Source organism: Myotis myotis, unplaced genomic scaffold (assembly GCF_014108235.1).
Source record: "Myotis myotis isolate mMyoMyo1 unplaced genomic scaffold, mMyoMyo1.p scaffold_m19_p_4, whole genome shotgun sequence".
Classification (NCBI taxonomy): domain Eukaryota; kingdom Metazoa; phylum Chordata; class Mammalia; order Chiroptera; family Vespertilionidae; genus Myotis; species Myotis myotis.
In genome coordinates, this window is record NW_023416346.1 from 110080888 (window position 1) to 110105439 (window position 24552).

Genomic DNA, 24552 nt, shown 5'->3' on the forward strand with positions numbered 1-24552 from the left:
ACTATATAGCTCTATTATATAGCTCTATTAAATTGAATTGGATTTTTATTGCAATTCTGACTAAGAAACTGAAATCAAATTGATGATAACAAAATGTATTTTCAACTATTGTATCAACTTTAAAGACTATTACTCAGTAACAGTATTTGTAAATTTTAAATATACATACACTTTAATATCTGTAATTTCTGTAGTATGTGGCCATGAGAATGATTGGAAATTTTCCTGTGTAAAATTTAAAATAAAGTAAACAAAATACTTTCCAGATAATAATCAACCCTTTATTTCACAAATATATTTTACTACATATAAGAGATATGTGTGGTTTTTTAAAAAACTATTTTTAAAACAATACTTTCCAAGTACATTTTCTAGCCTATTGCGTTGGTCCCTATACATAAGAATTCTGCTGTTGTCTTATAATTTTAGCAGTGATTAGCATGTGCACATATTTTACGTGTCATCCTTGTGCAGGGGCCATGCTAATCTTCTCTATATCGTTCCAATTTTAGTATATGTGCTGCCCAAGCAAGCACAGCATGTGCACATATTTTAGAGTGAAACCTCTATCTTTTCCTTCATTATTATTTTCATGTTTAAATTCCAGTCAGACAACTCCAGAATAATGATGTTATAATTACTCATTCATAATGAAAGTCACACTAAACTATTCTTGATAATTAATTTGGCATAGTGCAATGCATTGAGCAGTTTAATAATTAATTATGTGGTTACTCAGATTTTATTGAGAAACCAGGAATGTGCAGTTATTGGTATTATATTTGTAATGAGCTGCTCTTTACTTACTTTCTGCTCTTATATTTTTGGAACAATGCCACAATTAATTAGTATACTAATATAAATAGACTATAAAGTGGGCATCTGGGTGCTTGTTTGTCTAGATGTGTAGCAAGTGATATTTCAACTATAATTTGAGTTGGTAATTGTTGCCAAATAAAACTTTAATTTCTTTATTTTTAAATATATATTATGTTGATTTCAAAGAGGAAGAGAGAGGAAGAGAGAGATAGAAACATCAATGTTGAGGGAGAATCATTGATTGGCTGCCTCCTGCACAACCCCACTAGGGATTGAGCTTTTAACCCAGGCATGTGCCCTGACCAGGAATCGAACTGTGACCTTTTGGTTCATAGGTCAATGCTCAACCACTGGGCCATGCTGGCTGGGCTAAAGCTTTAATTTCTTTTTTTACATTATATTTACTTTTATTGGTTTCAGAGAGGAAGGGAGCGGAAGAGAGAGATAGACACATCAATGATGAGAAAGAATCATTGATTGGCTGCCTCCTGCACACCCCACATTAGGGATCAAGCCTGCAACTCCATCATGTACCCTGACTGGGAATCGAACCGTGACCTCCTGGTTCATAGGCTGATGCCTAACCATTTAGACATGCCAGTTGGGCTAAAGCTTTAATTTCTAATTCCAGATATTAACATAGATCAGTGGACAATTCAATAAAAGAATATTATAATATTAATTATAAGATTAAATAGTTTATTCTGGGGCAAAATAAAAATGTGAAAAGTTTCCTCTGGATTAAACTTTTATATTATTCCTGAAAAAAAAGATTAAATAGTTTAAAACACTCTATGACTTAAAATTTATTTAACAAAAGCTGTAATATTATTTTCACTAATCTTAATAGTACATACACTTTTGTGAATCATCTCTACCACAAATATAAGAAAATTTTAAGGAAAACATTCTCTTTAAATATCAATTATTAAAATTCACATAGATTATGCCTGGGTATGAGCATTTGCAGGGAAGCAATAAAGGACCTGAAGGTTTGGGATTCTTCTATGCAGATAATAATATCCTTCTTTTACTATTCCTTATAGGATAATTGTTTCATCATCCTTGCCACAATCACTTCTGAAATGAAATAGTTAAAATATTTAGTATGGATTCTTTCTTGTCATAAAACCCACAAATCATTGTAGTGATGATTATGGAAATGGAAGATGAGAAAATCCTTGTCCTTTAATTAACATTTTCCTGTTTGCAGACTTGGCTATTTTCTCCTTCTCTCTTTGACATTCATACTTAAAATCTGCCAGAACTGATCATTCATGGACTCATCCTTCTTTCAGCAAATATTATTGTGGCCCCACCATGATTCTGCTACTGTGTTTAATGGCTAGAAATGGAAAACTGAATAAAATGTGGACAAACACTATAGAGAAGGAAGAAGAATGATCAACTCACAGTTTGAATGCAGAGTGATAAGTTCTTAGAGTGGAGTCTGCATTGTAAGCTTTGAGCATACAATGGGGAGATCAACTAACCCAGGCTGGGGGCCACAGTCAGGAACGAACTGAATGAGGCAGTCCTTGAACTGATTTCTGAAAAATGAGGAGGGGTTAATCAGATAACAGAAAGGTTAGGAAAGAAGCACATGTTAAGGACAAAGCATGGCCCAATTTATCCCATTATTTCATTGACTTCATATTGAGACCAAGTCATAAAATTGACCCTAAGATTTTTCACATCCCCAGCATCCACTATCATAATCTAACCCAATAATTACTAAATGAAGTATTTAATGAATACATTTTGCAATCTTTGTTACTACTCTAGATTGTATTTTCAAAGAGCAATTTCACCAAAATGCTAAAGTATTTCCAGTTGAAATAATATGATATTATAATTTTTTTCTTTGATGAATTGCCCAAAAAAAATTTAGAAAAAGGAGCAAGGGAAGAAGATGGAACAATATTGGCAAGATATTGATAATTGTTAAAGGTAGGTGGCAGATGGGGTTTGTCATCTTGTTCTCTTTACTTTTACATACCTTTGAAAAATGTAGTTATATAAAGTAAAATTTTTAAATGAAAAAGGACAAAACTACAGAACCTAACAGTTTTTCTTTGCCAGCAGTTTTTAACTTGGTTCAACATTTGAATTTAAATTAGCTGACAGGATCTATGGAAAATAAATCAAATACTCTGATTTAGTTGATATAGTGTGGAGCCTGGAGATATCTGTATTGTGTGTGAGTGTGTGTGTGTGTGTGTGTGTGTGTGTGTGTGTGTGTGTTGGACTAAACTTTAAATGGATAAAAGACTTAAATGTAAGTTGTGAAACCATAAAAATCCTAGAAGAAAACATAGGCAGCAAAATCTCAGACATCTCTTATAGCAATATGTTTTCTGATACATCTCCTAGGGCAAAGGAAACAAAGGAGTAAGTGAACAAATGGGACTACAACAAAATAAAAAGCTTCTGCACAGCAAAAAGAAAACATCAACAAAATGCAAAGGGAGGCAACTGTATGGGAGGACATATTTGCCAATGATGCATCTGATAAAGGGTTAATTTCCAAAATATATAAGGGATTCATACAACTTAACAAAAGGAAGACAAACAATCCAATTAAAAACTGGGCAAAGAACCCAAATAAACACTTCTCCAAAGTGGACATACAGACAAGAGACATTTGAAAAAATGCTCAAAGTCACTGATCATCCCAGAGATGAAAATTAAAATGACAATGAGGTATCACCTCACACCTGTCATAAGGGCTACCATCAATAAATCAACAAATGACAAGTGTTGGTGAGGACATGGAGAAAAGGGAACCTTAGTACACTGATGGTGGGAATGCAGACTGGTGCAGCATGGAAAACAGTATGGAGTTTCCTCAAAAAATTAAAAATGGAATTTCCATTTGACCTCGTGGTCCCACTTCTAGCAATATATCCTAAGAAACCTGAAACACCAATCAGAAAGAATATATGCACCCCTATGTTCATAGCAGCACAATTTACAATTGCTAAAATTTGGAAAAAGCCCAAGTGCCCATCAGTAGATGCGTGGATATAAAAGCTGTGGTACATTTACACCATGGAATACTACACTATACAGAAGTAAAAAATAAGGATCTCTTACCCTTTGAGACAGCATGGAGGGATCTGGAGAGTATTATGCTAAGCGAAATAAGCCAGAGAAATACAAGTATCACATGATCTCACTCATATGTGGAATCTAATGAACAAAATAAGCTGTTCAACAAAACAGATCTAGAGGCATAGAAATAGGGAACAGAGGAAAGGTGGGGGGGGGGTGCATGGGTGGGAAGTAACCCATGAACACAGACAATAGGGTGGTGGAGGCCTGGGGAAGGGATAGGGGGCAGGTTAGAAGGAGTCAATGGTAAAAATGGGACATCTGTAATACTTTCAACAATAAAGATAAATTAAAAGAAAAAAAGAATTTTGATCATTAAAAAAAAAGTGCATGGAAATAGTTGTGTTCTGTGTCTGCAGTTCCAACACTTGTCACTAGGTGATGTTGTGAGCCATGACTTCAGGCTTGCCTTGGAGAGCAGTGACAGAACTTGTTCCCTCTTGTTATGATTTTCTATTAACACAGGACTCGTTTTCAAAAACCAAAATATTATATAAACGAATGCCTTCTCTGTGGTGTGCTGTAGATGGCTCATACTGGCTTGCTAGAACCAATTGTTAAATTTTCAGGAGTTTTTGGACCAGTTGTTAAACATAACTTACTAAAAAATTAAGTATATCAACATGCATTAAATTATATTGTAAACAAAGTTAATAGGTGCTTAAATCTCATCACTGCCTAAGTATTTTACTACATTTTATTATAATCTGTGGTCTTGATTTATTTATCTCTATTATATCTGAATGGTGGAATGACTATATTTAGTGATGTTATGTTGATAGCTTGAAATTACATATAATGAGAGTATTCAAATAGTCCCCCCTAAGGAAAACTTGTAGTTAGACATTTTTACCACACCACTGACTTTAATATTTTATGATTTTCCACTATCCATAAGATCTTGCGCCAGTAAATATACACATATGTTTTAATACTTGCTTTATTTACCAGTTTGTAGTAGAATTATATGAAACCAGCTTCTGGACTAATTGTCTTTAATTGGCATTTAACTAAGCTAATCCTTGTCAGAGTATCATCCATGTAAACATTTTGGGGGTTATTTTCATATTCACTACAAACAGATAGAAACATTTTGTGAATTTTTGTTGTTGTTAGCTCCTCGCAGGAATATATTTCCATTGATTTTTAGAGAGAGTGGAAGAGAGAGGGAAATACACAGAAAGAGAAACATCTATATGAGGAGAGACATAGCGATTGGTTGCCTCCTGCACAGGTTAGGACCAGGGCTGGAGATCGAGCCTGTACCCGAGTTACATGCCATTGACTGGAAGGAAACCTGTGACTCTTCAGTCCAAGGGCCAGCACTGTACCCACTGAGCAAACTGGCTAGGGTCATTTTGTGGATTTTTCACTATTTTCAACCTGACCTCAAAATCATATGATTCCATCTTATGTGTATTTCTTTGGTTAACTAAGGTCTTAATTAGCTAGCTTTCATAACATATCCTTTTCTAGCTAAGTTCAACCATTTAAAATTCCTATTGTTGTCAAGGAATAGTTTCAAAACTGTTTGTGACAAACTGGAAGACAGGTTTAGAGACCAAATCATTTGTGACAGATTAGCATAAACAAAAATTGAAAAAAATAGAAAAATTTTATATAGCATAATATCATACCATCTCAAAATTCGAACTTTGATCTATATCAATTTCATGATTTTAAAAATGAAGTAAATGGGGCTTAAAGATAAGAAGGCAAAGGCTTGCTCAATTTTTCATTGTTATTTGGCAACAAGGCCAAGTTTTTCAGCCAAGACTTGTCATTCATGTTCTAAAGTTATTTTCACTAGACCACTTTGCTTTCAGAAATATTTGTTGTTGCTTGTTCAGTACCAAAAAGGAATGTTGCTACAAAATTGTTTACTTGCATCTCTATCACCAGTTCAAGGACACATAAACATAAATATTGCAAGAAAAATGATTTTAAATATGATAATGTTACATGCAATTAACACCAATTATTCAAGAAAAGTGATCTTACATATAATAATATTACATGCAATAAACATTAATATTTCAAGAATAAAAGGATTTTAAGTATAATAATATTACCAAAACTGTACTAACAGTATATCACAAAAGTTGTAGGAAATATTAAAAATCTGCAAATAACAGGATTACTTCTATTGTATTCTAAAATATTTTGTTCCGTTTGGCTCTATTTTTGTTCAGTTTATTCTGTTCATTATATTCCACAAATGAGTGAGATCATATGATATTTATTTTTCTCTGGCTGGCTTCTTTTGCTTAGCGTGATGCTTTTATAGTCGATTTTGTCAGATATGAGTATTGTTACTCCAGCTTTTTTTTTTTTTCTTTTCTATTTGCATGGAAATTTTTTTTCCATCCCTTCACTTTCATCCTGTGTGTGTGTTTTACTTTGAGGTGGGTCTGTTGTAGACAGCATATAGTTGGGTCATGTTTTTGTATCCAACCAGCTACCCTACACCTTTTGATTGGAGCATTTAATCCATTTACATTTAGGGTAATTATTGAGAGGTACTTATTTATAGCCATGTTAATTCTGTGTGGCTAGGTTTCTCTCTCTGTTTATTCTCAGCAATCCCTTACAGCAACAATCCCTTTAGCATTTCTTGTAATGCTGGCTTGGTGGTGATGAACTCCTTTAGCCTTGTTTGATATGGGAAGCTCTTTATTTTACAGAATATTTTGAATGATAGCCTTGCTGGATATAGTAATCTTGGTCTCAGATCCTTGCTTTCCATTACCTTGAGTACTTCATGCCATTCGACAGTCTATTTTGAATGATAACCTTCCTGGATATAGTAATCTTGGCCTCAAATCCTTGCTTTCCACTTCCTTGAGTACTTCATGCCATTCCCTCTGGCCTGTAGAGTTTCTGATGAGAAATCAGGTGTCAGCCTTATGGGAACTCCTTTGTAAGTAACAGTTTTCTTTTCTCTTGCTGCCTTTAAGGTTCTCTCTTTGTCTTTAATTTTTGGCATTTTAATTATGATGTGTCTGGGCATAGGTCTGTATGGGTTCTTCTCATTTGGGGTTCTCTGTGCCTCCTGAACGTGTGTGACATTTTCCTTTACCAGGTTAGGGAAGTTTTCTACCATTATTTCTTCAAACACCTTCTCTAGTCCTTTCACCCTTTATGCCTCTTCTGGAATGCCTACTATTCTAATATTGTTAGGTTTCACATTGTCCCACAGCTCCTTTAAGCTGTCCTACTGTTTTTTAATTGTTTTTTCTTTTTGGTTCCCTAATTGAGTGATATTTTCAACTCTGTCTTCTAATTCACTGATTCAATCCTCAACTTCCCCTAATCTGCTGTATATTCCTTCCAATGTCTTCTTTATTTGTGTTATGTCATTCTTTCTCAGACTATTCTTTTTTCATAGTTACTATATCTTTTTTCATACTGTTGAGCATTTTTAACATCATTACTCTGAACTCTGTTTCAGATAAAGCTCTTATCTCTGCTTCATTTATCTCTTCTTTTGGAGAACTTGCTAGTTCTTTCATTTGGGGGTTGTTTCTTTGTTTCCTCATTTTGGTTGTCTGTTTGGGTTTGTGACTATGTATTAGGTAGATCCTCTACACCTCTCAAACTCTAGTGTAGGACAGTGGTAAAGGCTGTTTCTGACTAATTGGATTAGGCAAAGACTCAAAGTCTCCAGAGACCATCTCTGTCTACAGACTAATAGGATTCTGACTTGAATTGCCCCCAGGCAATTGTCCTCAGGTGTGGTGAGAATTTTTTTCAACAGGGTGTGGCAGTTGCTTCTGCCTGGAGGCTAATTGTCACTTTTAACACGTTAAGCACCCAGCCTGTTTTGTCTTTCATATGGAAAGTATAGTGTCAGTTACCAGTGACTGACTGGGTGCTTAACGTGTTAATCTCTTAAGTGGTCTCAAGGGCAAGTTGTTTTCCAATAGGGTGTGTTGACTGTCTTTCCCCCAGGCAAGGCAGATGTCTATGTGGGAAAGATGTTCTCTGCTGTGTGAGGGAATGACTCAGCCCAGGAAACTTGGGGGGTCTGCCCTCTGAGTTCTATCCCCCTAGTCCCCAGTCCTGGGTTCTGCTCTCACAGCTCCAGTTCCCTTCACCCTCCCTCTGCCAGAGCACCAGGTGGGTGGCTCCATGGGGAATTTTTGTGCATTGGCCCTTTAAGAGGGTGCCCAAACTTTCATCTGCTTTTCCCTGGCAGACAGCACCCCACTTCTTTTCACAGCTAAATATTATATGGGTACCCTCCTCAGTTGGTGCTCTCTGCTGGGGAGCCCAGCTTCAGGATTAGATCCCAAAGTTCTCAGTGGAACCCCCCCCCCACCCCTCCGCCACAGCTGAGATATCTCTCTGGGACTTCAGTTGCGGTCTGTGGGTGCCCGGCCAGCCCCTCCTACCAGTCTCTATGTGGTCTCCACCTTCGGTCTTTGGGTATCAGGGTTCTCTCCTATGAGTTTTCTGTTGATTATTCAGGAAGCCTTTTCATATTTCAGTCATACTAACAATTCCAGCATGTTCCTGGGAGCATGTTCTTGCAGCATCCTTCTACTCTGCCTCCATTTTAAATCTCACCTTGTCTTCTTTATAAGAACTTAGATGACTCTGGTTGCTCCCTGTGAGTTAATTACTGTGGAATTTCTACTTTGGTTACTTGGCCTGCAGAAGTGAGTGCTATAGGTGGTCATATAGGTCACATTTCAGAGACTGTTCTCTAGAGAACTGCTTTTAAGGTGGAATTGGAATAATATATGTCCAGTTCTAAGTGTAGGTCCCAAAAATGTTTGGTTAGTAGTCAGGTCTCCCTATCAGGAAAGAAATCTCTTTTATGTGTTGGCAAAGAACCTTAACCAAGTGGTCTTGAGTCTCTCCGAAAGGGGCATGATGGCATACCTATTTCTAGTGAACTGTGTAAAACACTGTCTCACAACATAGCTTATACTTAAGGCTGTAATATAGTGGCTTCTATATTGGACAGATACCTTATGAAAGATTACACATTAGGATGGAGAATATTGTAAAGAAACAATGTAAAATTATGATTGGACTACAGGCCTGGTGCAGGAAATCCATGCACATGGGGGGTGGGGTCCCTTAGCCGGGCCTGCATCCTCTGGCCCTCCAGGACCCCTTGGGGGATGTCTGACTGCTGGATTAGGCCTGATCCCTCTTGCAATCCTGGATGCTGCATGCACCAATGATCATACTTTTCATACAGGTGAAAGGCTTCTTGCTGTTGTATGGACAGCTACATTTTTTTGCCCTGATTATAAAAAGTAGTACATAACATGATCCTTCTGAGGCAGTAGTACCATTTTCCCCATCTTATGGGTGGAAAAACTGAAGCAGAGAGAAGTTAAGTAATTGGCTTTGTCACACAGTTATAAGTGTCAGAATCAGGGCTGACCACAAAATGTGCTAGCCAGAGTCCATGCATGTCATTGCTGTATCATCCTGATTTTTTCAGTGTTAGAGTAGCCTTTCCAGGTTTTAATTTTTAAATTTAATAGACTGTTCCCAATATATAGGGTAGAGCCCCTAGGCCTGGCCAGCGACCAGGGCCAATCTGTGGGGTGACCGGTGGGGCGATTGGGGGGCCCCTACTGGCACCCTCCTTGGCTGGGGGCCTGGCGATGCCTGCTCACCAGCCCCAACCAGGGGCAGCTCCTGCATTGAGGGTCTTCCCCCTGGTGGTCAGTATGCATCATAGCAACTGGTCGTTCAGCTCTTCAGTCAATTTGCATATTAGGCTTTTATTGTATAGGATGTTTCTGATCCAAGTGGCATCCTCATCTGCTCCAAAATACTGATGTAGCAATGAAAAAATATAAAGTAAAAAAGGATATATTCCTACACACAGATAAAATACAAACTTCTGCAGGAACATAAATGTAAATCAGGGATTGGGGCAGAAGTCACTGCCAAGCTTGCCTTTGAACCAAAAAGCAACTAGGTATCTGGGTGCTGTAGGGTAAGTGGGATTAAAATTGCTTCTAGCAATGTAGGGAACTAGAAACGCATTCAGTGTTCAAAACCAAAGTCTAGTTTGTGGCTCTTCCATTCATGAAGAGACCTAGGGAAAAAAAAGTGAAGCTTCAGGCTACTGCCAGGGGCTACAGCTTATATAAAGCCATGGGCCCATAGAGGCCTAAGAATAATGACATAGCCTTGCAACTAGGAAGATTGTTCTCTTGCCTGATGAATGGATTTGAATTATCATCAGTAACATTATAGTACAGAAACTTTAAACCTGAAAGGGTTGGGTGGAAAACAGAGGGCAATGTAGAAGCAACTACAAAATGTTAGATGGGGATACGTGATGAGAGAGAATAGGACACCAACTTCACTATGGGCCTCCAGTTAAAAATGACATTTGATAACATACATTTTTCTCCTCTTTAGCCCAAATTATTCTAAAATTACCTGAAATAATAAAATATATGCAGTCTCAAAATGGCAAAGAAAATGAAAGAGAAGACATCTCCAAAGACGTATCAAGTTTATAAAGATAGAAATTAAAAGAAGAAATTTGTTCTGCAGGACCCCAAAAAGGTTCCTGAATTGAGAGTACTGGGTATTTCAGAGGGTGGTACTCTTGATAGGGGATAGAAATAAAAGGCTTGTTTGAAGCCCTTATACGGGGCAATTAGATGCCAAATCTCCAGCTCAGAGCAGTTAGACACTTCTTCTGTCCCATCGCAGCAGACATAAGTAAGTAGTTTGCTTTCTGGTGAGGCTGAAAGAGAAAATCTCTCAACATGCAGACAATAGAATCAGTTGATGGAAGGAGTGAGTCCTCATACTGAAAATAGGGGATTAAGTTAAGGTCAATATATTTAAGTGTCAGACCACTAGTTCCTCTTCCCTGCCCTGGCTCCTCAGTTTCTATGCTCTGGACAGGAGATTGCAAATTTTTCTATAGAGAACTTGATTGTCATAAGACAAAAGATCTGTAGTTAAGGATATGTTATGATCCACCAGTGAAATAGCAGATCCTTGCATGATGACCTTGTATTGAAACCTGCCAGTTGGTAACTCTCAAATGTACACAGAGCTACCAATAAGCATTTAAGTACCTTAATTTTAAGAGAAAGTAAAGGATTTCCAGATACTTGAAAACTCACTAATAGAAAAGGAAAATATATATATATACAAGTAGTCATATTAGGAAAGAAAGAACAATACAATATAAAATAGTCAAGAAACTCTGGAGAAATAGAGATAAGACATAGATCTTAAGAAAACTTGTTGCCCAGCCAGTATGGCTCAGTGATTGAGCATCAACCTATGAACCAGGAGGTCATGGTTTGATTCCCGGTCTGGGCACATGCCTGCGTTGCTGGTTCAAAACCCAGTAGGGGGCGTGTAGGAGGCAGCTGATCAATGACTCTCTCTCATCATTAAAGTTTTTATCTCTCTCCCCCTCTCATTTCCTCTCTCTAAAATCAATAAAAGCATATTAAAAACTTGTTAAATATAAATATAATTATCTTAGAGTAAGACTAGTTACTGCATCCATTATATAATTAAATTAAAAATTTAATAGTTTTAAAGCAATGAAAATATTCTGTGTAATACTATATAATGATGAGTACATGTCATGATATATATGTTCAAAGCCCTAGAATGTACAACACCAAGAGTGAAGTCTAATGTAAATTATGGACTTTGGAGGATTATTGTTTGTCAAAGTAGTTAATCAGTTGTAAAAATGTACTTCTCTTACACTGTATGTTGATAATGGGGGAGGCTTTGTGTTGGTGGGGAGATGAAGGGGACATATGAAAATTCACTGTACTTTCTGCTTAATTTTGCCATGAACCTAAAACTGTCCTGAGAAATAAAGTCTAATAAAAAAAAGGAGTAGTAGAAATAAATTTCAGAAAGGAGGTAGGAGCTCATTTTAAAGAAGTATTTCATAAAGTAGTGTAAATACACAAAGAACTACAAAATGAAAAAAAAAAAAAAACGAATCTTAGAGGATGATATTAGGTCAGTGGTTTTCAACTGTAGGTGATTTTTCTCTCCAGAGGAAATTTGGTGATGTCTGGAAATAATATTGGATCTTGACTCCAAATCTTGGATGCCAGCTTTTGGGTCTTTGACCCTCAGAAACTGTTAGATAATAAATATTTTTGGTTTTAAAATGCTAAATCTTGGGATAGTTTGTTACTCGACAATAGGTAAATTATACACTCTGACAAACTGAAATTTTACCCTAGGAGAGAATAAAGTCATTTTTAGACAAAGTCTCAAAAACTTGCCTCCTTTAAGCCATTTTTACACCAGAAATCTATAAGAGAAATTGTTTCACCAGATGAGAAAGGAAACAAAAAAAGAGGAACACAGTGTATTAGTCATGATTGCGTATGTTAGGCTACTATAAAGACAATCCAAAAATATCATTGGCTAGAAACAGCAAAGATTCATTTCTTTGCTACATATACAGCATAGGTCAACAAAGGGTTCTGATCACTATAGTCACTCAAGGATCTCAACTGATTGAGGCTCTAATGTTCTGTCATTCCATCATGACAACAAGAAGCCTTAGGGTTCACCATAAGAGGGAACAAGTGCATGGAAAATATTACCCTGACTCTTAAAGATTTTTAACCAGAAGTTATATAATTGTCATTTTCATTGCATTTCATCACCTAAAGCAAGTCACAAGGCCACACCTAACTTTAAGGGAACAGGGAATTATAACTACCACTCTGTCTGAGAGAGGGAAGAGAATTAGAAATATAGTTGAGCACTAGTATTAACTAACAAGAAGAGAGGACTCAAATAAATAAAATTAGACATGAAAGAGAAAACATTCTAACTAAGAGCACACACAAACAATGTTTGTAAGAGAATATTGTGAACAATTACATGCCAACAAATTGGACAAACTAATAGAAATTATTAAATTCCTTTTGAACAGATGACCTACCAAGGCTGAATCATGAAGAAATAATAAATCTTAACAGAAAAATTATGATTATGATGGTTGAATCAGTAATTAAATCTTATAATTTATCCATGTTTAAAACAGAAAGACAACTAGTAATCCATATTTGTTTTCATTACCCTCTATGACAAAGCCTCCTTTTCTTTTCTTTTTTAAAATATATTTTTATTGATTTCAGAGAGGAGGGGAGAGGGAGAGAGAGATAGAAACATCAATGATGAAGACTCACTGGCGATCAGTTGCCTCCTGCACGCCCCCCTACTGGGGATCGACCACACAACCCAGGCATGTACTCTGACCAGGAATTGAACCATGACCTCCTGGTTCATAGGGCCATACTCAACCACTGATTACGTCAGCCAGGCAGCCTCCTTTTCAAGGACAAAATGCAATGTGTTCTCACAGTCAAGAGCAGTTATAGACAACTAATGTTTTCTGATTTCCTCTGGTCCTGCATGTCCTCAGCACTGCTGCGCTGCTCACCAATCTTTGGATGAGCCAATTATGCTGTGGCCCAGGTCCATAGCTTTTGAGAAATATGAAGCTTCAAAAAGGACAGTCATAAATTTAGTGGGAAATATGCATTATAGGTTACACATACGCAAAATTTGTACAGAAAATAGAGCCAAAGAAATTGTGCCAAGAAGTGTGTAAGAAATCTCTATATGTTCTCTCTCCAAGGATTTTGTCATTTATTATCTACACTAATAAAAGAGAAACATGGTAATTGGAGTACAACCGCTACCCTTTTCATTGGCTAATCAGTGAGATATGCAAATTAACTGTCAGCCAAGATGGCGGCCGGCAGCTAGGCAGCTTGAAACTAACATGAGGCTTGCTTGCCTCAGTGATGGAGGAAACCAACGTTCCCCGCCTGCGACTGCAGGCCTCTGAGCGGGCAGTTTAAGAAACATTGTAACAAATACCACCGGGCTTCAGCCAGCAGGATGGCAACATTGTAAGCAAAGGCCAGAAACCTAAGAGCTGGAGCCAAGCCTCAAAGCTAAAGCTGGCCCAGAATAAAAAAAGAAAAAAAAAAAGAAAAAAAGGAGCAGTTGGGAGCTTCAGTCACCCCCAGCCTGAAAACAGCCCTCAGCCCCTCACCCAGGCTGGCCAGGCACCCCAGTGGGGACCTCTACCCTGAAGGGTGTGTGACCAGCTGCAAACAGCCCTCAGCCCCTCACCCAGACTGGCCAGGCACCCCAGTGGGGACCTCTACCCTGAAGGGTGTGTGGCCAGCTGCAAACAGCCCTCATCCCCTCACCCAGGCTGGCCAGGCACCCCAGTGGGGACCCCCACCCTGATCCAGGACACCCTTCAGGGCAAACCAGCCAGCCCCCACCCATGTACCAGGCCTCTACCCTATATAGTAAAACGGTAATATGCCTCCCAGCACCGGGATCAGCGGAGCCACGAGGCCTCCTGGCACCGGGATCAGCGTGACAGGGGGCAGCGCCCAAACCCCTCTGATCGGCCCTGCTCTGTGCGTGACAGGGGGTGGCGCCACAACCTCCCCATCGACCCTGCCTTGAGTGTGACAGGGGCGGTGCCCCAACCCCCCAATCGACCCTACCCTGAGCATGACTGAGGGTGGCATCACAACCTCCCAATCTCCCTGCTCTGTGCATGACAGGGGCGGCACCCCAACTCCCCAATCGGCCCTGCTCTGAGCCCGACCAGAGGCTGCACCTAGGGATTGGGCCTGCCCTCTGCCACCCGGGAGCAGGCCTAAGCCAGCAGGTCATTATCTCCCGAGGGGTCCCAGACTGCGAGAGGGCACAGGCCGGGCTGAGGGACCCCCCCTCCCCCCCGAGTGCACAAATTTTTGTGCACTGGGCCTCTAGTGTTATATAAATCTACAACTCTTTAGTAAGTAGTTTGGGATCTTTTTTGGCAATAAATATATTTAGCAATAGTGAACTAAAAAGAAAAACATGTTTGGGTCACAGGATATTAATGAACCTTCATAATCTTGTTACAGTCCTTCTTTCCCACCTATCAATTGCTCATTTCCTCCATGCTAGTGATTCTCAAAAGGTGGTCCTCAGCATCACATGAGAACTTCATTTTTTGTTATTTTTCTTTTTTCCCTTAATAGTATTTTTTAATTGTTTTATTGCTTAAAGTATTACAAAGAGTATTATTATATGTCTCTTTTTTTAAAAATATATTTTATTGATTTTTTACAGAGAGGAAGGAAGAGAGATAGAGAGTTAGAAACATCAATGAGAGAGAAACATCGATCAGCTGCCTCCTGCACATCTCCCACTGGGGATGTGCCCGCAACCCAGGTACATGCCCTTGACCGGAATCGAACCTGGGACCTTTCAGTCCGCAAGCCGATGCTCTATCCACTGAGCCAAACCGGTTTTGTCTATATATGTCTCTTTTTTTTCTCCCCTTGACCTTCCCCTAGCCTCCCATACCCCCCAGTGTCTTGTGTCCATTGGCTATGTTTATATGCATGCATACAAGTCCTTCGGTTGATCTCTTACCCACCCCTGCAACCCTCCCTGGCCTTCCTGCTATAGTTCGACAGTCTGTTCGATGTTGCTCTGCCTCTGTATCTATTTTTGTTCATCAGTTTGTAATGGTCTTAATTATCCATAAATGAGTGAGATCATGTGGTATTTTTCTTTCATTGACTGGCTTATTTCACTTAGCATAATGCTCTCCAGTTACATCCATGCTGTTGCAAATGTTAAGAATTCCTTCTTTTTTACAGCAGCATAGCATTCCATAGTGTAGATGTACCACAGTTTTCAAATCCATTCATTTTGCTGATGGGCACTTAGACTGTTTTCAGATCTTAGCTATGGTGAATTGTGCTGCTATGAACATAGGGGTGCATATATCCTTTCTGATTGGTGTTTCTGGTTTCTTGGGATATGTTCCTAGAAGTGGGATCACTGGGTCAAATGGGAGTTCCATTTATAACTTTTTGAGGAAACTCCATACTGTCTTCCATAGTGGCTGCACCAGCCTGCATTCCCACCAGCAGTGCACAAGTGTTCCTTTTTCTCCACATCCTCTCCAGCACTTGTCGTTTGTTGATTTGTTGATGATAGCCATTCTGACAGTGTGAGATGGTACCTCATTGTTGTTTTGATTTGCATCTCTCGGATGATTAGTGACTTTGAGTATGTTTTCACATGTCTCTTGGCTTTCTGAATGTCCTCTTTTGAAAGCGTCTATTTAGGTCCTTTGCCCATTTTTTGATTGGATTGTTTATCTTCCTTTTGTTAAGTTGTATGAGTTCACTGTAAATGTTGGAGATTAAACCCTTATTGGTGATAACATTGGCAAATATGTTCTCCAATGCAGTGGGCTTTCTTGTTATTTTGTTGATGGTTTCTTTTGCTGTGCAGAAGCTTTTTATTTTGATGTAGTCCCATTTGTTTATTTTCTCTTTAGTTTCCAATGCCCTAGGAGCTGTATCGGTGAAGAAATTGCTTCGGCATATGTCTGTGATTTTGTTGCCTTTGGATTCCTCTAGTATTCTTATGGTTTCCTGTCTTACATTTAAGTCCTTTATCCATTTTGAGTTTATTTTTGTGTATGGTGTAAGTTGGTGGTCTAGTTTCATTTTTTGCATGCATTTGTCCAATTTTCCCAATACCGTTTATTGAAGAGACTGTCTTGACTCCATTGTATGATCTTGCCTCCTTTGTCAAATATTAATTAAGCATATTGGTTTGGGTTGATCTCTGGGCTTTCTATAGCTGGGTTTAGGGTGTAATTGACCCGTTCGTTAATGAAGTTTCCTCTCCAGGTGTCGGGTTATGTGGCTTGCTCTCTAGCACTTTAGCCAGACATGATAAAATTCACCTTAACAAGGCATGACCCAAAGGGAACAAAGCATGAATGTACTCATGACACCGATAGCCCCAATATAAGTGACCACCTGAGAAAAGAGAGTTAGGGGAGAGAAAAGAGAGCACAAATGATATCTACGAGAGAAAAAAAAAAAAAGATAGGAGAGAAAAGAAAAAGGAGAATATATATATCACAGAACCAATAGATAAACCAAACAGATACAAACACCAAACACCTAGTAAAGAGGGTGGGGACAGAATCTGTAGACGCTGAGCTGATATACAGGAACTAAGGTTAAGAATTGGATAAATATGAGGAGGACCTCAATTCAGTATAAAGGAAGTAGAAAAGGGATGAGTGGATAAGAAGAGAAAGAAGGGGAACAAAATAATGTATTTAAAAAAATTGATTTAAAAAATGGTATAAAAATAGAAAATAGCCTGTAAAAATAAAATAAATTAAATGATAAAAAATAATGTGAAAAGAAGTAGAAAATAAAGCAACAAACAAACAAAAAGGAAAACAAAGAAAAAAGCAAAATAAAGAGCTAACAAAATAATAATAAAAAATAAAAATGAAAAATTGAAATGTCATTCCTTTGGCTGTCTTAAGATCCCAGTTTTCTGGAATGTCTGTGATTTTTTTTCTTCTTCTGTTGCTGGGAATGAATGCCTCTCTATAGGCCAGACTCTGTTAACTCCCAGGGACTAATCAGATTTTTTTAATCCTTTGTACCGTTCAGGGTGGAATCTGGGTGTGGCTGTATTCAGTGCCTGGAGACTGGAGAGAGGGGTTATAACTTTAGGAGAAAATGGCTGCCCAGGTCCTGGGCTCAGGCGTGACTCAGAACTCAACTTGCTGCCACCTCTCCTGGACCCCCTTCTCTCCCCAGCCTCTCCCCAGATTCCACTTGTCCACACCTTCTCCCGCTCCTCAGCACGGGTGAGTGTATCCGAAATGTCCTATGAACAGGGTTCAGTGAAAGCAAACAAACAAACGCTGGCCACAGAAACGGGGAAGACTGAGTCTCTGTGAGCTCCTTTCTTACCAGCACTGCATGGTCTGGTCAGCGCTTCAGGCTGCCCCCTCTGGGCTCAGACTTCCTTAATTATGGAACCCAGATCTCAAATCCCCCGGCTCCAACAGTCCTGCGGATTTCCTTTCCCCAGTCAGGGGCTGTGCCTGTCCCAAGGGACGCGGCTGAGTGCCCTGTGGTCTCCTTCTGACCCTCTGGGCTCAGAGGTCTGGCAAACTTTCCTGCCCAGATCCCTGGTTTTTACCTTTCCAGGGGAACTCTGCCCTTCCCGGCTGCAAACTGTCTCACCAGCTGAGTCTCCTTCAATGAGAACTTCTTAGAAATAAAAATTCTCCTGTTCAATATTAGAAACTCTGATATTGGAGCTCAGCAATCTGTGTTTTAACAAGCCTTCCAGGTAATGGATGTTAGTTTTAGAACCACTAGCTGGCTGTGTTTCATATAATGTTCTTCCTCTTTTCTCTGTCTGAGGTACCTCTACTCTTCTCGCCATCTAGGCCCTAATCTACTGTGAAGCCTCCCTCCCTCCCTCCCTCCCTCCTTCTCTCTCCTTCCTTCCTTCCTTCCTTCCTTCCTTCCTTCCTTCCTTCCTTCCTTCCTTCCTTCCTTCCTTCCTTCCTTCCTCCTTCCTCCCTTCCTCCCTTCCTTTTTTGCTTATGTTTATTCCTCTTTCCGCAAAGCTGTATTTACTTGCCTGAGAGCACAGCATATACTGATGTTAATCAAACTTCAGATAAAACACCTAAAATTATAGAAAAGAATCTGGCCTAATTAAATAATAAAGTAACCTCTACAGATTTAGACATGTGCCTTCAAGTGTAGGAAAAAAATGAATATGGTAGGTTTATACCAAGAATATTTCCCTCATGTACTTGTGTTTTAGTAAGATGGAATGTGAGGTAGCAAAAAGGTTTATATGATGATATTTATTCATAAAATAGTAAATCAGATATGATGAACATTGCCTTGAGTGATACTTGCTAGAGTAAGGGAAGATTTTAGTTCAGTGAATTTGAAGTGAAAGTGTCTTACCTACATGGTATCATGCTGGAACTGGCCTATTCCTGCTGGTATATCTATGCAATGCATTTAACTAAAACGAGCATCGCATCCTACTGAGGGACTTCTGACATTGAATTCATTTATCATATATCTTTCAGATATATGTAACCTGAAATCTGCCTTGAAAGTAATTACTACTTATCTACTTTTATAAGAAAGTCCTTTGAGCATTTTCCCTTTGGCTTATGGGTGCAACTCCAACCAAAACAGGTCATATTCACTGAAGATGATTCTTTTCTTTCCTATTTATAGCCTCTGATGGTCAAGGTATTTTCTCCTTGCTATTTCTAATTGGAATGTTACTCTGGTGGAATTTCATCACTAATTCTTCTTTAATTTCTTTTGGTGTTTCTAAATTTGTTCTTTTTCTATAATACTATTTCTGCACATTGCAATACCAGCTTATAATAGCAAAATGGGAATAGTTTTTATTTCTTTGGAAAGTATATTAGAATTAGTTGACAATAATAAAAGTTACTATTTAAAAAATCTATCATTTTTGAGATTCATTCCAAAAATAAAATGTAGTAAAAATTAGAAAAAATAGCTTTTATGTGTTCATTATAATGGTAGATGATAACATTACTAGGTGTACCAGTTAATAATGGCGGATTTTGTAATCAAAGAAAACAAGATAATTTCAAGAGAAACAGCAAAAATGCTTTATTCAAGGTAATGTCCATCACTAGCTACACATTTCCTTCATCTTTCAGGTAATTTGTGGATACCATCCCAATAGAAATTTTTTTGTTTTGAGGTAAACCATTTAGAGACCCAATTTTCCACTTCTTCGTATGTTTTGAAGTGCTGCTCACAAAGTGCATGTGCCATTGATCGGAACAAGTGGTAATCTGAAGGAGCAAGGTCTGGTGAATACAGAGGGTCAGTTAATACTTCCCAGGCAAGATCTTTTAACGTGTCTTTAACTGGTTTTGAAGTTTGTGATGGTGCATTATCATGAAGCAAAATTACTTTGCTGTGTCTTCTGGCCCATTTGGTCATTTTATGATCAAAGCATGGTTCAAATTGATTATTTGTTGTCAGTAGCGATCAGTATTAATGACTTCACCTGGTTTTAGAAGCTCATAACACACCACACCTTCCAGATCCCACCAAACGATGAGCATTGTCTTCTTTCTGAAGCGATTTGGCCTAGCAGTCAATGTTGATGGTTGACCTGAAACAACCCATGATTTTGTGCATTTGGGATTCTCAAAATAAATCCACTTTTCATCGCCAGTTGATGAAGTTCGATGCAAAAAAAACTTTGGATGCAAAGAAGACTTTCTTTTGTGCCTTTGAAGCAACATTTTACTGATGACTTTTCGGTTTTCCATTTGTCTTTCGTTCAGTTGATGTGGCACCGATTTTCCTTCCTTTAACATCTTTCTCATTGCTTCTAAATGATCTGAAATTGTTTGCTGAGCAACGTTTAATATTTCTGCAAGTTGTTTTTGAGTTTGACACGCATCTTCATACAATAATGCTTGTAATTGTTGGTCTTTAAACTTTTTTGGTTGACCTGGACGTTCTTTGTCTTTCACATCAAAATCAACACTTTTGAAGTGTTCAAACCAGCGTTCACAAGTATCTTAAGATGTAGCATGTTCACCATAAGCTTCCTGAAGTGTATGATAACTTTTAGCAGCACTTTTCTTCAAAATAAAGTAATGAATTAAAACTTCCTGCAAATGCTCTCTTTTTTTTGGCATGAAATTCAACATTTTTAAGCGTAAAATATCTATGATATTAACACCTTCAGCAAATTTGACATATGAAGTTTTGAAGCTTGCTTTCAATACAACAAAATAGCATACCTATCAAATCACATATATATTAACATATGTGTAACTCCATCTATTGAAAAAAATACGCATTATGTGTGGAGGCTCTTGTTAGTTATAACTACCTTAATAGAAAAAGCAGTATTGTAAAAGGTAATGATCCCAGTGAAACTGTGTAAGAATTGCCCACATAGAATAAAGTTAAGCAAAAGGGTAATTGTTTCAATTTATATTATACTAGAGACCTGGTGCATGAATTCATGCATTGGGGGGTGTCCATCAGCCCAGCCTGCACCCTCTCCAATCTGGGACCCCTCGAGGGATGTCCGACTGTCCTTTTAGGCCTGATCTTAAACTGGCAGTCAGACATCCCTCTCACAATCCAGGACTGCTGGCTCCCAACCTCTTGCCTGCCTGCCTGCCTGATTGCCCCTAACTGCTTCTGCCTGCCTGCCTGACCACCCCCTAACCACTCCCCTGACAGCCCGATCGATGCCTAACTGCTCCCCTGCCAGCCCAATTGCATCTAACTGCTCTCCCCTGCAGGCCTGGTTACCCCTAACTGCCCTCCCCTGCTGGCCTGGTTACGCTGAACTGCCCTTCCCTGTAGGTGTGGTTGCCCCCAACTTCCCTCCCCTGCTGGCCATCTTGTGGTGGCCATCTTGTGTCCACATGGGGGCAGCCATCTTGTGTGTTGGAGTGATGGTCAATTTGTATATTACCTCTTTATTAGATAGGATTTGTATTATTGTGCTCTCATATCAAACATATTCCAAGATACACAGCAATCTTAACACATTGTATGTGGGAAACGTGTTTACACGTTTTACCTATTTATACGTTCTACCAGTGTAGTAGAGCGCGGGACACATATTAATACGTTTTTTATAGACTAGTGGTAGAATGCGGGTAACGTATAAATACGTAAACTAAAGTTATCATAATTTTATTGAACTTTGCCATTTGCACAAAAAATTAGCAAAAATGGCCCGCGCCACCTGTTAGTGTGCAATAAAAACTACCCGCAAACAATGTGTTAATCTTTACTTTTAATCACAGTCAAAAGAAATGAATCCTCATGTAAAAGACAGACACTTTTATAAGTTAATCTTAAGTGGTGAATTTGAAATGCTGCAACAGCCTTCGGAAGAAATGAACATTTTGGCATCCTAAAAAACAAAATGACATATTTTGTATATTTTAATCTTACTTTGCATATTTGTAATTTGCGTTTTAATACTACTTTTGAGAAGATAACTACACCGAAGTATCTTTCTTGCCCTCAAGATCAAAATCTATTCACACTCGATTTTTAAATAAAATGGTTTCTCCTTTCTCATTATCATTTGACGGAAGAAACTGAAGTTAAATTTCCTGTAGCCAGATCCAGTGAACTGCCTTTTCCTCATTCAAAAAGAAACAAGGAAAGATATATGACTCCATTTGCTGTAGTAGTTGTTGTGTTTTTTTTTTAAGTTGCAATAGAATGAAAATAATTTTATACATTGTGAAATGTATGAGTTTTAAAAGACAAGGATACTATAGCCACCTGAAGATATCATTCTACTTTTGTGTGTGAAGATAGATAGATAGATAGATCTGGATGTTATGATTATTGTTATTGCCAGCATTGCTTGAGTAATTACTATGTGCTTAAAAACTTTACCATATTATGCCTTCTTCACAAATGAGAATTCTGAAATCAGCAATTTCAATTACTTGCTGAAATTTACAAAGCACTATTTAACAGTAAAGCAGAATTTCAAACCCATGTTTGTCTGCCTTCAAATTTCATACAGTGTACAATCTCCTTGGTTTATAACTTGCTTTCAATCAAAGAGTATGTCTTCATTTTTAAAGATCATAGTTTGGAATTTCTAATCTATATGACATTTTCCTATTTCAAGGTGTACTAATTCAAAATGGATACCACTAGTATGTATTAAACTTAAGTTAATTTTGAATCTGCAAAAGTTAAGTTCAAGAGTATTTATGAGTACCTTTTATAGAAGGTAAAAATGGTGATACAACAATGGCAAAATGAGGAACTATCAAGGTTGTTTCTAGAAAAACTAGATAAATTCCATTTGATTTGAGAGTGTGGTACACTCATAATGATGTGGTTGTAAATAAGATGCTAATTTGAGAAAATGAGGCTTAAAAAGGATGTTAGGTCATTTATTAAGCTTTTCCTTTTAATGTAAGATTTATTATGCTCAGATATATAAGAGTGGAACTGGACAATAACAATATGCTTTATGCCTAGGAGGACAGTATATTGTAGAAGTATGATTTCTTGTCTTCCATGAGATAATATTGTGTTTACTGATTCTAATGATACTAAAAATAAACCATGTACACTACCAGCTACTTTTATTCAACTCTAGTGTTGTCTTGCATTCCTGCTTAGAAATGTACAAGTTATTTAACCCCCCCAATGTCTCAGTTTTCTCATCTGCAAAATCAATATAATAATAGTGCCTACCCTAAGGTGTTGTTGAAATATTAATATTGTGTCAAGTCTTATGTACATCATAGAGTGCTTAGCACATACCTATGTCTTTTACTTTTGTTCTTGCATTTGCTGCTATTTCTAAGTAAAAGTTCCTATATCAATTACATATGTTTGTGTTTGAATAAAGAGAAAGACATCTTTATTTCAAATATCCCTTCAAGCCAACAAATTAAAGATAAGATATAGAAGCTATGATGTCAAACACCGTGTTATCTTCATTTGGATTATGTACTAGAACATATATAAATTAGGACTAAATAAAATGCTCATATTTTGTAAAGAATATCCACGAATATAGCAAGTCCTCCGAAGGAATTCTACCTTAAACTTTTTAAGAAATTCAAATTATTTAATTTAGACTGCTGAATCAGTTTGTGTAGTTAATTTGTCCTAAAGATCCTATTAAAGGTAATAGTACTGCTCACTAATAGCAAGCTATTGTTGCTACTTTGGGTATTTTTACACGGTGATAATTGTATCAAATCAAGACATTGAAACTGCATAATTTTTAGGTTAATATTAGCATAAACCTACATTATTATTTTTTCCAGAAATAGTACAGGGATATCATACCCTGAATATTTTTCCAATATTACAGAACTGTCAAATATTGCACTCTTTACACAGTCATTGGTCTGCGGGACTCTGGACTGTGGCAAAGGTGTATAGAAAAGAGAAGGACAAAGGAGGTTTGTGAAATACCAGGGACATTATAAATATACTAGAGGCCCAGTGCACAAAATTTGTGCATGGGTGGGGTTCCTAGGCTTGGCCAGCGATCAGGGCCTATCAGAGTTGTCTCTCCCAGTCCCAATTGGGGCCGGGCCCACTGGGGCCTGCTTCTTGGGGCCTGATGGCCAGGGCCTGGGGACCTGCCAGATTGGGTCTGCTGGACAGGGCCTGCCAGATGGGGGGAAGGACGGCAGGAGGTTTGCTGGCCAGGGGGCTGAACCAGGGAAGGTTGGTTGGCCATGGGAGGTTGGCTGTGGGAATGCACTGACCACCAGGGGGCAGCTTCTGCATTAAGCGTCTGCCCCCTGGTGGTCAGTGCACATCATAGTGACTGGTCGACTGGTTTTTCCAGTCGTTCAGTTGTAAAGGTCGCTTAGGCTATTATATATATAGAAGAGACACTTTTGGTTTTCTTTTTATAATCAGCTATTTAAATAATCAGATACCAAGAGTAGGTGAAAATATGGATCCCTACCTATGCAAGTACTTATTCATTTATCTCAGGGATGTCTGTGTTATCTCTTCCTAAGCCAAAATAATATGCTTAATTTGTGTATATGTGTGTGTCTATAAACATATACAGATCTTTGTGTGTATACATTTGTGTGTGCATATAACATATATAAAGGGTTGGGCAAAAGTTGGTTTACAGTTGTAAATATGTGCAAGAGTTTATTGTTGTATTATTTGTAAATTATTATATTATTTATTTGTATTAGAACTGTAA

The 24552-nt window shown here is 38.1% G+C and overlaps 1 protein-coding gene and 1 non-coding gene across 2 annotated transcripts in view; one reads left to right on the plus strand and one right to left on the minus strand.

The window, feature by feature from the left end:
* Positions 1-24552, plus strand: part of DMD (dystrophin) — a 1824373-nt gene that overhangs the window by 569897 nt on the left and 1229924 nt on the right. The window lies entirely within an intron of this gene.
* LOC118654812 lies at positions 428-536 on the minus strand. The gene has a single exon (XR_004967078.1). It is a non-coding gene; the product is annotated as a U6 spliceosomal RNA (small nuclear RNA).